Here is an 11,857-nt window from a genome sequence, read left to right on the forward strand (position 1 = left end):
TGTTACCAAATGTTGGCTTACCTCCCAACAAGCGCTCTTTTAGTGTCAATAGCTTGACATGTTGGTTCTTGAATTTTCTTCCTCTTCTTCCAATTGGTTAAGAGAAATGACTTCAAGGGAGAAGAAGAGAATATTGATGCCCCTTGCTTTGATGGCCTCCTGGTGCACGAAATTGTGATCATCAACAATGGCACCAAAGACTTGGTGCTCTCAAATGTGAATCACACTTTGTCACAACTTCGCACAACTAACCAGCAAGTGCACTGGGTCGTCCATGTAATAAACCTTACGTGAGTAAGGGTCGATCCCACAAAGATTGTCGGCCTGAAGCAAGCTACGGTCACCTTGTAAATCTCAGTCAGGCGGATTCAAATGGTTATGGTGAATTGATAATAAAAATATAAATAGAACGTAAATTAAAGATAGAGATACTTACGTAATTCATTGGTGAGAGTTTCAGATAAGCGTAGGGAGATTCTTAATTCCTTCTAAATCTCTGCTTTCCTATTGCTGTCATCCAATCCTTCATACTCCTTTCTATCGCAAGCTGTATATTAGGCATTACCGTTGTCAATGGCTACATCCTGTCCTCTCAGTGAAAATGGCCCAATGCACTGTCACTGCATGGCTAATCATCTGTCGGTTCTCGATCATGCTGGAATAGGATCCATTGATCCTTTTGCGTCTGTCACTACGCCCAGCACTCGCGAGTTTGAAGCTTGTCGCAGCCATCCTGTCCCAGATCCTACTCGGAATACCACAGACAAGGTTTAGACTTTTGGGATCTCAAGAATGGCCGTCCATAGATTCTAACTTATACCACGAAGACTCTGATTAAGGAATCCCAGAGATACTCATTCAATCTAAGGTAGAACGGAAGTGGTTGTCAGGTACGCGTTCATAGGTTGGGAATGATGATGAGTGTCACAATCATCACATTCATATTGAGGTGCGAATGAATATCTTAGAATCGGAATAAGCTTGAATTGAATAGAAAAAGAATAGTACTTTGCATTAATTCATGAGGAACAGCAGAGCTCCACACCTTAATCTATGGTGTGTAGAAACTCTACCGTTGAAAATACATAAGAACAAGGTCCAGGTATGGCCAAATGGCCAGCCCCCTGAACATGATCAAAGGATCAAAAGATAATCCAAAGATGTAAACACAATAGTAAAAAGTCCTATTTATACTAACTAGTTACTAGGGTTTACAAAAATGAGTAATTGATGCAGAAATCCACTTTTGGGGCCCACTTGGTGTGTGCTTGGGCTGAGCATTGAGCTTTACACATGTAGAGGCTTCTCTTGGAGTTGAACGCCAGTTTATAACCTGTTTTTGGCGTTTAACTCCACTTTGCAACCTATTTTTGGCGTTTATCTCCAGAATGCAACATGGAACTGGCATTGAGAGCGCACCATTTGGAGTTCTGTAGCTCCAGAAAATCCACTTTGAGTGCAGGGAGGTCAGAATCCAACAGCATCTGCAGTCCTTCCTCAACCTCTGAATATGATTTTTGCTCAAGTCCCTTAATTTCAGCCAGAAAATACCTGAAATCACAGAAAAACACAAAAACTCATAGTAAAATCCATAAATGTGATTTTTATTGAAAAACTAATAAAAATATACTAAAAACTAACTAAATTATACTAAAAACTATGTAAAAACAATGCCAAAAAGCGTATAAATTATCCGCTCATCACAACACCAAACTTAAATTGTTGCTTGTCCCCAAGCAACTGAAAATAAAATAGGATAAAAAGAAGAGAATATACTATAAATTCCAAAATATCAATGAAACTTAGCTCCAATCAGATGAGCGGGACTATTAGGCTTTTGCCTCTTGAATAGTTTTGGCATCTCACTTTATCCATTGAAGTTCAGAATGATTGGCATCTATAGGGACTTAGAATTCAGATAGTGTTATTGATTCTCTTAGTTCAGTATGTTGATTCTTGAACACATCTACTTTATAAGTCTTGGCCGTGGCCCTAAGCACTTTGTTTTCCAGTATTACCATCGGATACATAAATGCCACAGACACATAACTGGGTGAACCTTTTCAGATTGTGACTCAGCTTTGCTAAAGTCCCCAATTAGAGGTGTCCAGGGTTCTTAAGCACACTCTTTTTTTGCTTTGGACCTTGACTTTAACCGCTCAGTCTCAAGTTTTCACTTGACACCTTCACGCCACAAGCACATGGTTAGGGACAGCTTGGTTTAGCCGCTTAGGCCAGGATTTTATTCCTTTAGGCCCTCCTATCCACTGATGCTCAAAGCCTTGGATCTTTTTTATTACCCTTGCCTTTTGGTTTTAAGGGCTATTGGCTTTTTCTTCTTGCTTTTTCTTTTTCTTTCTTTTTTCGCCATTTTTCATTTCTCTTTGTTTTTTTTTTTGCAAGCTCTTCTCTATTCACTGCTTTTTCTTGCTTCAAGAAACAATTTTATGATTTTTCAGATTATCAAATAACATGTCTCCTTTTCCATCATTCTTCAAGAGCCAACATATTTAACATTCATAAACAACAATTTCAAAAGACATATGCACTATTCAGGCATTCATTCAGAAAACAAAAAGTATTGTCACCACATCAAAATAATTAAACTAGTTTCAAGGATGAATTCGAAACCCTGTACTTCTTGTTCTTTTGTTTTTTGAACATTTTTCATTTAAGAGAGGTGATGGATTCATAGGACATTCATAACTTTAAGGCATGGACACTTAAATACTAATGATCATGTAATAAGACACAAACATAAACATAAAGCATAGTAAATGAAAAACAGAAAAATAAGAACAAGGAGATTAAGGAACGGGTCCACCTTAGTGAGGGTGATGTCTTCCTCTTCTTGAAGAACCAATGGTGCTCTTGAGCTCCTCTATGTCTCTTCCTTGTCTTTGTTGCTCCTTCCTCATAGCTCTTTGATCTTCTCTAATCTCATGGAGGATGATGGAGTGCTCTTGGTGCTCCATCCATAGTTGTCCCATGTTGGAACTTAATTCTCCTAGGGAGGTGTTGATTTGCTCCCAATAATTCTGTGGAGGAAAGTGCATCTCCTGAGGCATCTCAGTGATTTCATGGTGAGGAATTTCCTCATGCTCTTGTTGAGGTCCATGAGTGGGCTCTCTTTTTGTGCAGTCAAATGCTCTACCACTGAGCTATGGACCTTGAGATGAATCTCTCCATCTCCCATGACTCGGAGGTGGAAGCTTTTGTCTTCCCTTTCCTCTTTCTTGAGGTTTCTCTGGTCTTAGGTGCCATTAATGGTTATGGAAAAACAAAAAGCAATGCTTTTTACCACACCAAACTTAAAAGGTTTGCTCTCATCCCCGAGCAAAAGAAGAAAGGAAGTAGTAGAAGAAGAAGAAAATAGAAGAGATGGAGGTGTGTGAATGGTTCGGCCACTGGGGATTAAGGTGGTTATGATGTGTGAAAATGAAGAAGGAATGAGGGGTTTATATAGGGGTGAGGGGAGGTTTAGGGTTCGGCTATTAGGGTTGGGTTTGGGAGGGAAAAGAAGTTGAATTTTAGAGGTAGGTGGGGTTTATGGGGAAGAGAAGATGAATGTAAGTGGTGAGGGGGTGATGGGGAAGAGTGATTGAGGTGATTGGTGAAGGGTATTTGGGGAAGAGGGTTATGAAAAGGTGTGAAGAGGAGAGAAGAAAAGGTAGGGATCCTGTGGGGTCCACAGATCCTGAGGGGATCCTGTGGGGTCCACAGATCCTGAGGGGTCAAAGACTTAACATCCCTGCTCTAATTAGGCGTGTAAAACGTCCTTGCTGTGCAATCCTAGCATTTAACGCCAGACTACTGCTTGTTTCTGGCGTTAAACGCCCAAATGTAGCCTGTTTCTAGCATTTAATGCCAGATAGATGCTTGTTTCTGGCGTTAAACGCCAGCTTGGTGCTTATTTCTGGCGTTTAAATGCCAGAATGCTCCTCCTCCAGGGTGTGCTATTTTTCATTCTATTTTTGATTTTTCAGTAGTTTTTATGACTCCACATGATCATCATCCTAATAAAACACGAAATAACAAAAAGAAAATAAAATAGATATGATTAAATAACATTGGGTTGCCTCCCAACAAGCGCTTCTTTAATGTCAATAGCTTGACAGTGAGCTCTCATGGAGCCTCACAGATAATCAGAGCAAGGTTGGAACCTCCCAACACCAAACTTAAAGTTTGAATATGGGGGTTCAACACCAAACTTAGAGTTTGACTGTGGGGGCTTTGGTTGACTCTGCAGTGAGAGAAGCTTTTCATGCTTCCTCTCCATGGTTACAGAAGGAGAACCTTGAGTCTTAAACACAAGGCAGTCCTCATTCAGTTGAAGGACCAACTCTCCTCTGTCCACATCAATCACAGCTTTTGCTGTGGCTAGGAAGGGTCTTCCAAAGATGATGGATTCATCCTCATCCTTCCCAGTGTCTAGGATTATGAAATCAGTAGGGATGTAAAGGCCTTCAACCTTTACTAACACGTCCTCTACTTGTCCATAAGCCTATTTTCTTGAGTTGTCTGCCATCTCCAATGAGATTCTGGTAGCTTGCACCTCAAAGATCCCAAGTTTTTCCATTACAGAGAGTGGCATTAAGTTTATGCCTGACCCTAGGTCACACAGAGCCTTCTCAAAGGTCATGGTGCCTATGTTACAGGGAATTAGGAATTTACCAGGATCCTGTTTCTTTTGAGGTAGAGTTTGCTGATCCAAGGCATTTAGTTCCTTGATGAGCAATGGAGGTTCATCCTCCCAAGTCTCATTGCCAAATAATTTGGCATTCAGCTTCATGATTGCTCCTAAATATTGAGTAACTTGCTCTTTAGTAATGTCTTCATCTTCTTCAGAAGATGAATAGTCATCAGAGCTTATGAATGGTAAAAGGAGGTTCAATGGAATCTCTATGGTCTCTAGATGAGCCTCAGATTCCTTTGGTTCCTCAAAGGGAAACTCCTTATAGGTCAATGGACGTCCCAGGAGGTCTTCCTCACTAGGATTCACGTCCTTCTCCTTCTCTCTGTGTTCGGCCACACTAAGTAAGGTAATGGCCTTGCACTCTCTTTTTGGATTCTCTTCTGTATTGCTTGGGAGAGTACTAGGAGGAGTTTCAGTGACTCTTTTACTCAGCTGGCCCACTTGTGCTTCCAAATTTCTAATGGAGGACCTTGTTTCATTCATGAAACTCAGAGTGGCCTTAGATAGATCAGAGACTATATTTGCTAAGCTAGATGGATTCTGCTCAGAATTCTCTGTCTGTTGCTGGGTGGATGATGGAAAAGGCTTGCTACTGCTAAACCTATTTCTTCCACCATTATTAAAGCCTTGTTGAGGCTTTTGTTGATCCTTCTATGAGAAATTTGGATGATTTCTCCATGAGGGATTATAGGTGTTTCCATAGGGTTCACCCATGTAATTCACCTCTACTATTGCAGGGTTCTCATGATCATAAGCTTCTTCTTCAAAAGAGGCCTCTTTAGTACTGTTGGATGATTCCTTCAATCCATTCAGACTCTGACAGATCATATTGACTTGCTGAGTCAATATTTTATTCTGAGCCAACATGGCATTCAGAGTATCAACTTCAAGAACTCCCTTCCTTTGAGGCGTCCCATTATTCACAGGATTCCTTTCAGAAGTGTACATGAACTGGTTATTTGCAACCATGTCAATGAGTTCTTGAGCTTCTACAGGCGTTTTCTTTAGGTGAATGGATCCACCTGCAGAATGGTCCAATGACATCTTAGATAATTCAGACAGACCATCATAGAATATATCCAAGATGGTCCATTCTGAAAGCATGTTAGAAGGACACTTTTTGGTCAGTTCCTTGTATCTCTCCCAAGCTTCATAGAGAGATTCACCTTCCTTCTGTTTGAAGGTTTGAACATCCACTCTAAGCTTGCTAAGCTTTTGAGGAGGAAAGAACTTGGCTAAGAAAGCCGTGACCAGCTTATCCCAAGAGTTCAGGCTATCTTTAGGTTGAGAGTCTAACCATATTCTAGCTTTGTCTCTTACAGCAAACGGGAAAAGCATAAGCCTGTAGACCTCGGGATCAACCCCATTGGTCTTAACAGTATCACAGATCTGCAAGAATTCAGTTAAGAACTGAAAAGGATCTTCTAATGGAAGTCCATAAAACTTGTAGTTCTGTTGCATCAGAGAAACTAATTGAGGTTTCAGCTCAAAGTTATTTGCTTCAATGGCAGGGATTGAGATGCTTCTTCCATGTAAATTGGAATTTGGTGGAGTAAAGTCACCAAGCATCTTCCTTGCATTGTTATTATTTTTGGCCATGTCTCCTTCTTTTTCAAAAATTTCTGTCAGATTTTCTCCAGGGAGTTGTGCTTTAGCTTCCCTTAGCTTCCTCTTCAGAGTCCTTTTAGGTTCAGAATCAGCTTCAATAAGAATGTTCTTATCTTTGTTCCTGCTCATATGAAAAAGAAGAGAACAGAAAATATGGAATCCTCTACGTCACAGTATAGACATTCCTTATGTAAGTATAAGAAGAGAATAATGGAGGAAGGAAAAGATAAGAATCCAAACACAAGGGAGAGGAATGAGTTCGAATTCTTGGGTGAAAGAGGGGTGTTAGTAGATGAATAAATAAACAGAAGGGGATGAGAGATAAGAGAATTCGAAAATTAAATAAAATAAAATAAAAATATTTTTGTTTTTAATTTAAAATCAAAGTTAGAATTCGAAAATAAGAAAGAAAAATGAAACTAATTTAAATTGAAATTTAAAACAATTAGTTAATTAAAATTGAATTTTGAAAAAGAGGGAAGGGATTTTCGAAAATTAGAGAGAGAGAGAGAGAGAGTTATTTAGGTAGTTTTAAAAAAATAAGAATCAAACAAAAAGTTAAGTGGTTAATTGAAAAAGATTTGAAAATCAAATTTTGAAAAGATAAGAAGTTAGAAAAGATTTTGAAATTAATTTTGAAAAAGATGTGATTAAAATTTATTTTGAAAAAGATTTGAAAAAGAAATTTAAAAAGATTTGATTTTGAAAATTAAAGTTGATTACTTAACTAACAAGAAACTAAAAAGATATGATTTAAAATTTAAAGATTGAACCTTTCTTACTAGGCAAGTAACAAACTTAAAATTTTTTTGAATCAATCACATTAATTGTTAGTAAAGATTTTGAAATTATGAAACAAAATAAGAAAAATATTTTTGAGAATCAACTTGAAATTTTCGAAAATCATAAAAGAAAAATGAGAAAGATTTGTTTTTTTTGAAAAGATTTGAAAAAGATAGAATTTTTAAGTTGAAAATTTGATTTGACTCATAAGAAACAACTAAATTTTAAAAAGTTTTGAAAAAGTCAACTCAAATTTTCGAAAATTTATGAGAGAAAGAGGGAAAGATATTTTTTTGATTTTTGAATTTTTAATGATGAAAGAGAAAAACACAAAATTGACACAAAACATAGAAATTATGAATCAAAACAACTAATGCATGCAAGAACACTTTGAATGTCAAGATGAACACCAAGAACACTTTGAATGTCAAGATGAACATCAAGAACATATTTTTTGAAAATTTTTAAGAAAAGAAAAACATGCAAGACACCAAACTTAAAAATTTTTATTCTTTAGACACTAATAATTCAATAATGCATGTGAAAAATAAGAAAAGACACAAAACAAGAAATTTTAAAGATCAAACAAGAAGAATTACCAAGAACAACTTGAAGATCATGAAGAATGCAATGCATGAATTTTCAAAAAATGCAAGAAAGAGATAAACATGCAATTGACACCAAACTTAAAAACTGACACAAGACTTAAACAAGAAACATCAAATTATTTTTTTGATTTTATGACTTTATTAAAATTTTTTTGGTATTTTTCGAAAATCATTTGGAAAAAGAAAAATAAGGATTTCAAAATTTCTAATGAGAATTCGAGGAATCATGCAATGTTAGTCTAAAGCTCCAGTCCAGGAATTAGACATGGCTTACTAGCTAGCCAAGCTTTCAGTGAAAGCTCCGGTCCAAAATACTAGACATGGCCAATGGCCAGCCAAGCTTTAGCAAATCATTACATACAACAGCTAAATTTCTGAGGAAGATAAAGAAGCTCTTCTCTTAAGGATAAGTGAAAATTCGGTCCAAAAGATTAGACATGGCTTAACAGCTTGCCAGGATTCAACATATCTCATGAAACTCTAGAATTCCTTCTTAAAAATTCTGAAGAACATAGAATAATTTATTTTTGAAAATAATTTTTTTTTCAAAAATAAAATTAATAAAAACAAAAAGCTTAAAATTAAAATAAAATTACCTAATCTGAGCAACAAGATGAACCGTCAGTTGTCCAAACTCGAACAATCCCCGACAACGGCGCCAAAAAATATGGTGCACAAAATGGTGATCATCAACAATGGCGCCAAAGACTTGGTGCTCTCAAACGTGAATCACACTTTGTCACAACTTTGCACAACTAACCAGCAAGTGCACTGGGTCGTCCAAGTAATAAACCTTACATGAGTAAGGGTCGATCCCACGAAGATTGTCGGCCTGAAGCAAGCTATGGTCACCTTGTAAATCTCAGTCAGGCGGATTCAAATGGTTATGGTGAATTGATAATAAAAATATAAATAGAACGTAAATTAAAGATAGAGATACTTATGTAATTCATTGGTGAGAGTTTCAAATAAGCGTATGGAGATGCTTAGTTCCTTCTGAATCTCTGCTTTCCTATTGCTGTCATCCAATCCTTCATACTCCTTTCTATGGCAAGCTGTATGTTAGGCATCACCATTGTCAATGGCTACATCCTGTCCTCTCAGTGAAAATGGTCCAATGCGCTATCACTGCATGACTAATCATCTGTCGGTTCTCGATCATGCTGGAATAGGATCCATTGATCCTTTTGCGTCTGTCACTACACCCAGCACTCGCGAGTTTGAAGCTCGTCGCAGCCATCCCTTTCCAGATCCTACTCGGAATACCACAGACAAGGTTTAGACTTTCCGGATCTCAAGAATGGTCGTCCATGGATTCTAACTTATACCACGAAGACTCTGATTAAGGAATCCCAGAGATACTCATTCAATCTAAGGTAGAACGGAAGTGGTTGTCAGGCACGCGTTCATAGGTTGGGAATGATGATGAGTGTCACGATCATCATATTCATATTGAGGTGGGAATGAATATCATAGAATCGGAATAAGCTTGAATTGAATAGAAAAACAATAGTACTTTGCGTTAATTCATGAGGAACAGCAGAGCTCCACACCTTAATCTATGGTGTGTAGAAACTCTACCGTTGAAAATACATAAGAACAAGGTCCAGGCATGGCCGAATGGCCAGCCCCCTGAACATGATCAAAGGATCAAAAGATAATCCAAAGATGTAAATACAATAGTAAAAAGTCCTATTTATACTAACTAGTTACTAGGATTTACAGAAATGAGTAATTGATGTAGAAATCCACTTCTGGGGCCCACTTGGTGTGTGCTTGGGCTGAGCATTGAGCTTTACACGTGTAGAGGCTTCTCTTGGAGTTGAACACCAGTTTGTAACCTGTTTCTAGCGTTTAACTCCACTTTGCAACCTGTTTCTGGCGTTTATCTCCAGAATGCAACATGGAACTGGCGTTGAACGCCAGTTTGCATCGTCTAAACTCGGGCAAAGTAGTATGGACTATTATATATTGCTGGAAAGCCCTAGATGTCGACTTTCCAACGCAATTATGAGTGCGCCATTTGGAATTCTGTAGCTCCATAAAATCCACTTTGAGTGCAGGGAGGTCAGAATCCAACAGCATCTGCAGTCCTTCCTCAACCTCTGAATCTGATTTTTGCTCAAGTCCCTCAATTTCAGCCAGAAAATACCTGAAATCACAGAAAAACACACAAACTCATAGTAAAGTCTAGAAATGTGATTTTCATTGAAAAACTAATAAAAATATACTAAAAACTAACTAAATTATACTAAAAACTATGTAAAAACAATGCCAAAAAGCGTATAAATTATCCTTTTCTTTTTATTGACCTTCTCTTTTTCATGGATGTTGTCTTTTGTTTCTTCGCACAATCCTTCTTTGAGCGCTTTCCTTGATTGCCTTCACTTCCTTGATTTCAAGACTTATGTGTTGTGTGATGGTTGGAGTGTCCTCTTCATCAAGAACCTCTTGGATTGATGGTTCAATTAAATCATCCTCCATACAACTCTCCACTTCATTGGAGTGTGGACTCCCTTGGTTGTTTTCCTCCCTTTCTTTTGTAAGGTCTTGCATTGCTTTCTTTGGGAGTGAGTTTGCATGTTCCTTTCTCACCCTAAGTAGCCTTTGTGGATATGGAGCCCTAGGCTTATATACTCTCACAACCTCCTCCTTCTTCATTGGAGTCTCACTTAGTATGGGTGCCTCTTTTTCTTGTTTTTCTAATTCCTCCCTTGCACCTATCATTTGGTCTAAATGCATTCCAATGTTCTTGAGAGAGGTTTCTTGTTCTTTAAAAGAATTCCTTACCTCCTCCATAAAGCTTTCCATACTCTTCATTCGCTTCTCCCCAATGATTTCTATATTCTCTCTAAAGCTTTCAATATCATTCATAAGATTTTCAACCTTGGATTTAGTTTTTGGGAATCCTTGGTCAAATGTTAGCTCAAGAGATGAAGGTTGAGAATGATTTTGTGGATATGTGGGTGTTATGGTGAAGTCATTTTGAGGAGTATAAAAGGAGTTTTGTGAGTTGTGAAATAAATTTTGTGGTTGATGAATTGAATTGTATGGATTTTGGAAGGAATTTTGTGTTGGGGCAAACTCAAGGGGTGAAGAATTTTGATATGAAAAAGTAAGAGGTGAGGTTGGACAATTTTGCTTAAATGCATTAACGGATGATGGCTCTTGATGGATGGGATAGGAAACATTGAATTCTCTTTAGTTTTGGCCTTTCCAATCACAATTTGGATAGTTGTCCCATTCATAGAAGTATGAATCATTTTGAGACCTTGGGAGGTGTCCCATTTGGTTTGATTGCTCAAACCCCATCATTCCTTGATGTTGATATCTCCAACCACAATTAGTATAGTAACTTGAATCATTTTGTGGAGGTAGGAAATATCCCATGTAATATGATTGATCATCATGTGAGGTAAACTCCATTTTAATTGAAAAATATTGTATCAAACACAACCACCAAGAGAAATTGAAATTCCTTGTGTCACAACTAAAGAATTTTTAGTGAGGCAATAACACAAACACTTAACTTGCAATAAGAAAAGAGAAATAAAAAAAGTAAAGTAAATGACAAAAAAAAAGGGAAAAAAATGTCTAATCTAGATAATTAATCAATCGGTAGTTTGCTAATCACAATTAATCCGCAGCAACGGTGCCAAAAACTTGATAACGAAAAAAAAATTAGTTCTTCCATTTTAACTACCGGCAAGTGCACCGGGTCGTATCAAGTAATAAAACTCACAAAGAGTGAGGTCAATCCCACGAGGATTAACGGATTAAGCAAGCAATAGTTGATTAATTATTCTAGTTAGACGATTCAATTTTGAGTGATAAGCAACAAGGAAATGTAAATGACATAAAAGTAAAGGAAAGCAATAAAGTGCAAGGAAAGTAAATGACAAGAAATTAAAGTGCTAAAAATTAATGTACAAGAATGTAAATTGCAAGGAATAGGAAGTACAAGAAAGTAAAGTGCAAGAAAGTAAATGACTAGAAAGTAAAACCAAGTGAAGCATTTCTACAAACACTTGGAAGGCACAAATGTGCAAAAATGAATAAAGCTATAAATGTGCATAAGTAAATGACAAAAATTAAAGACAAAAAGTAAATAACAAGAATTAAGAATGAAATTAACATTGGGATCAAGAGATATTGCATTCTT

General features: G+C 37.2%; 1 non-coding gene across 1 annotated transcript; it reads left to right on the forward strand.

Annotated features, from left to right (window-relative positions):
• The first annotated feature begins 5,794 nt into the window (after window positions 1-5,794).
• LOC112753716 (small nucleolar RNA R71) lies at window positions 5,795-5,902 on the forward strand. Its single transcript, XR_003178087.1, has one exon. It is a non-coding gene; the product is annotated as a small nucleolar RNA R71 (small nucleolar RNA).
• Window positions 5,903-11,857: the final 5,955 nt, after the last annotated feature.

This window comes from Arachis hypogaea, chromosome 15 (genome assembly GCF_003086295.3).
Source record: "Arachis hypogaea cultivar Tifrunner chromosome 15, arahy.Tifrunner.gnm2.J5K5, whole genome shotgun sequence".
In the NCBI taxonomy this organism is placed as follows: Eukaryota; Viridiplantae; Streptophyta; class Magnoliopsida; order Fabales; family Fabaceae; genus Arachis; species Arachis hypogaea.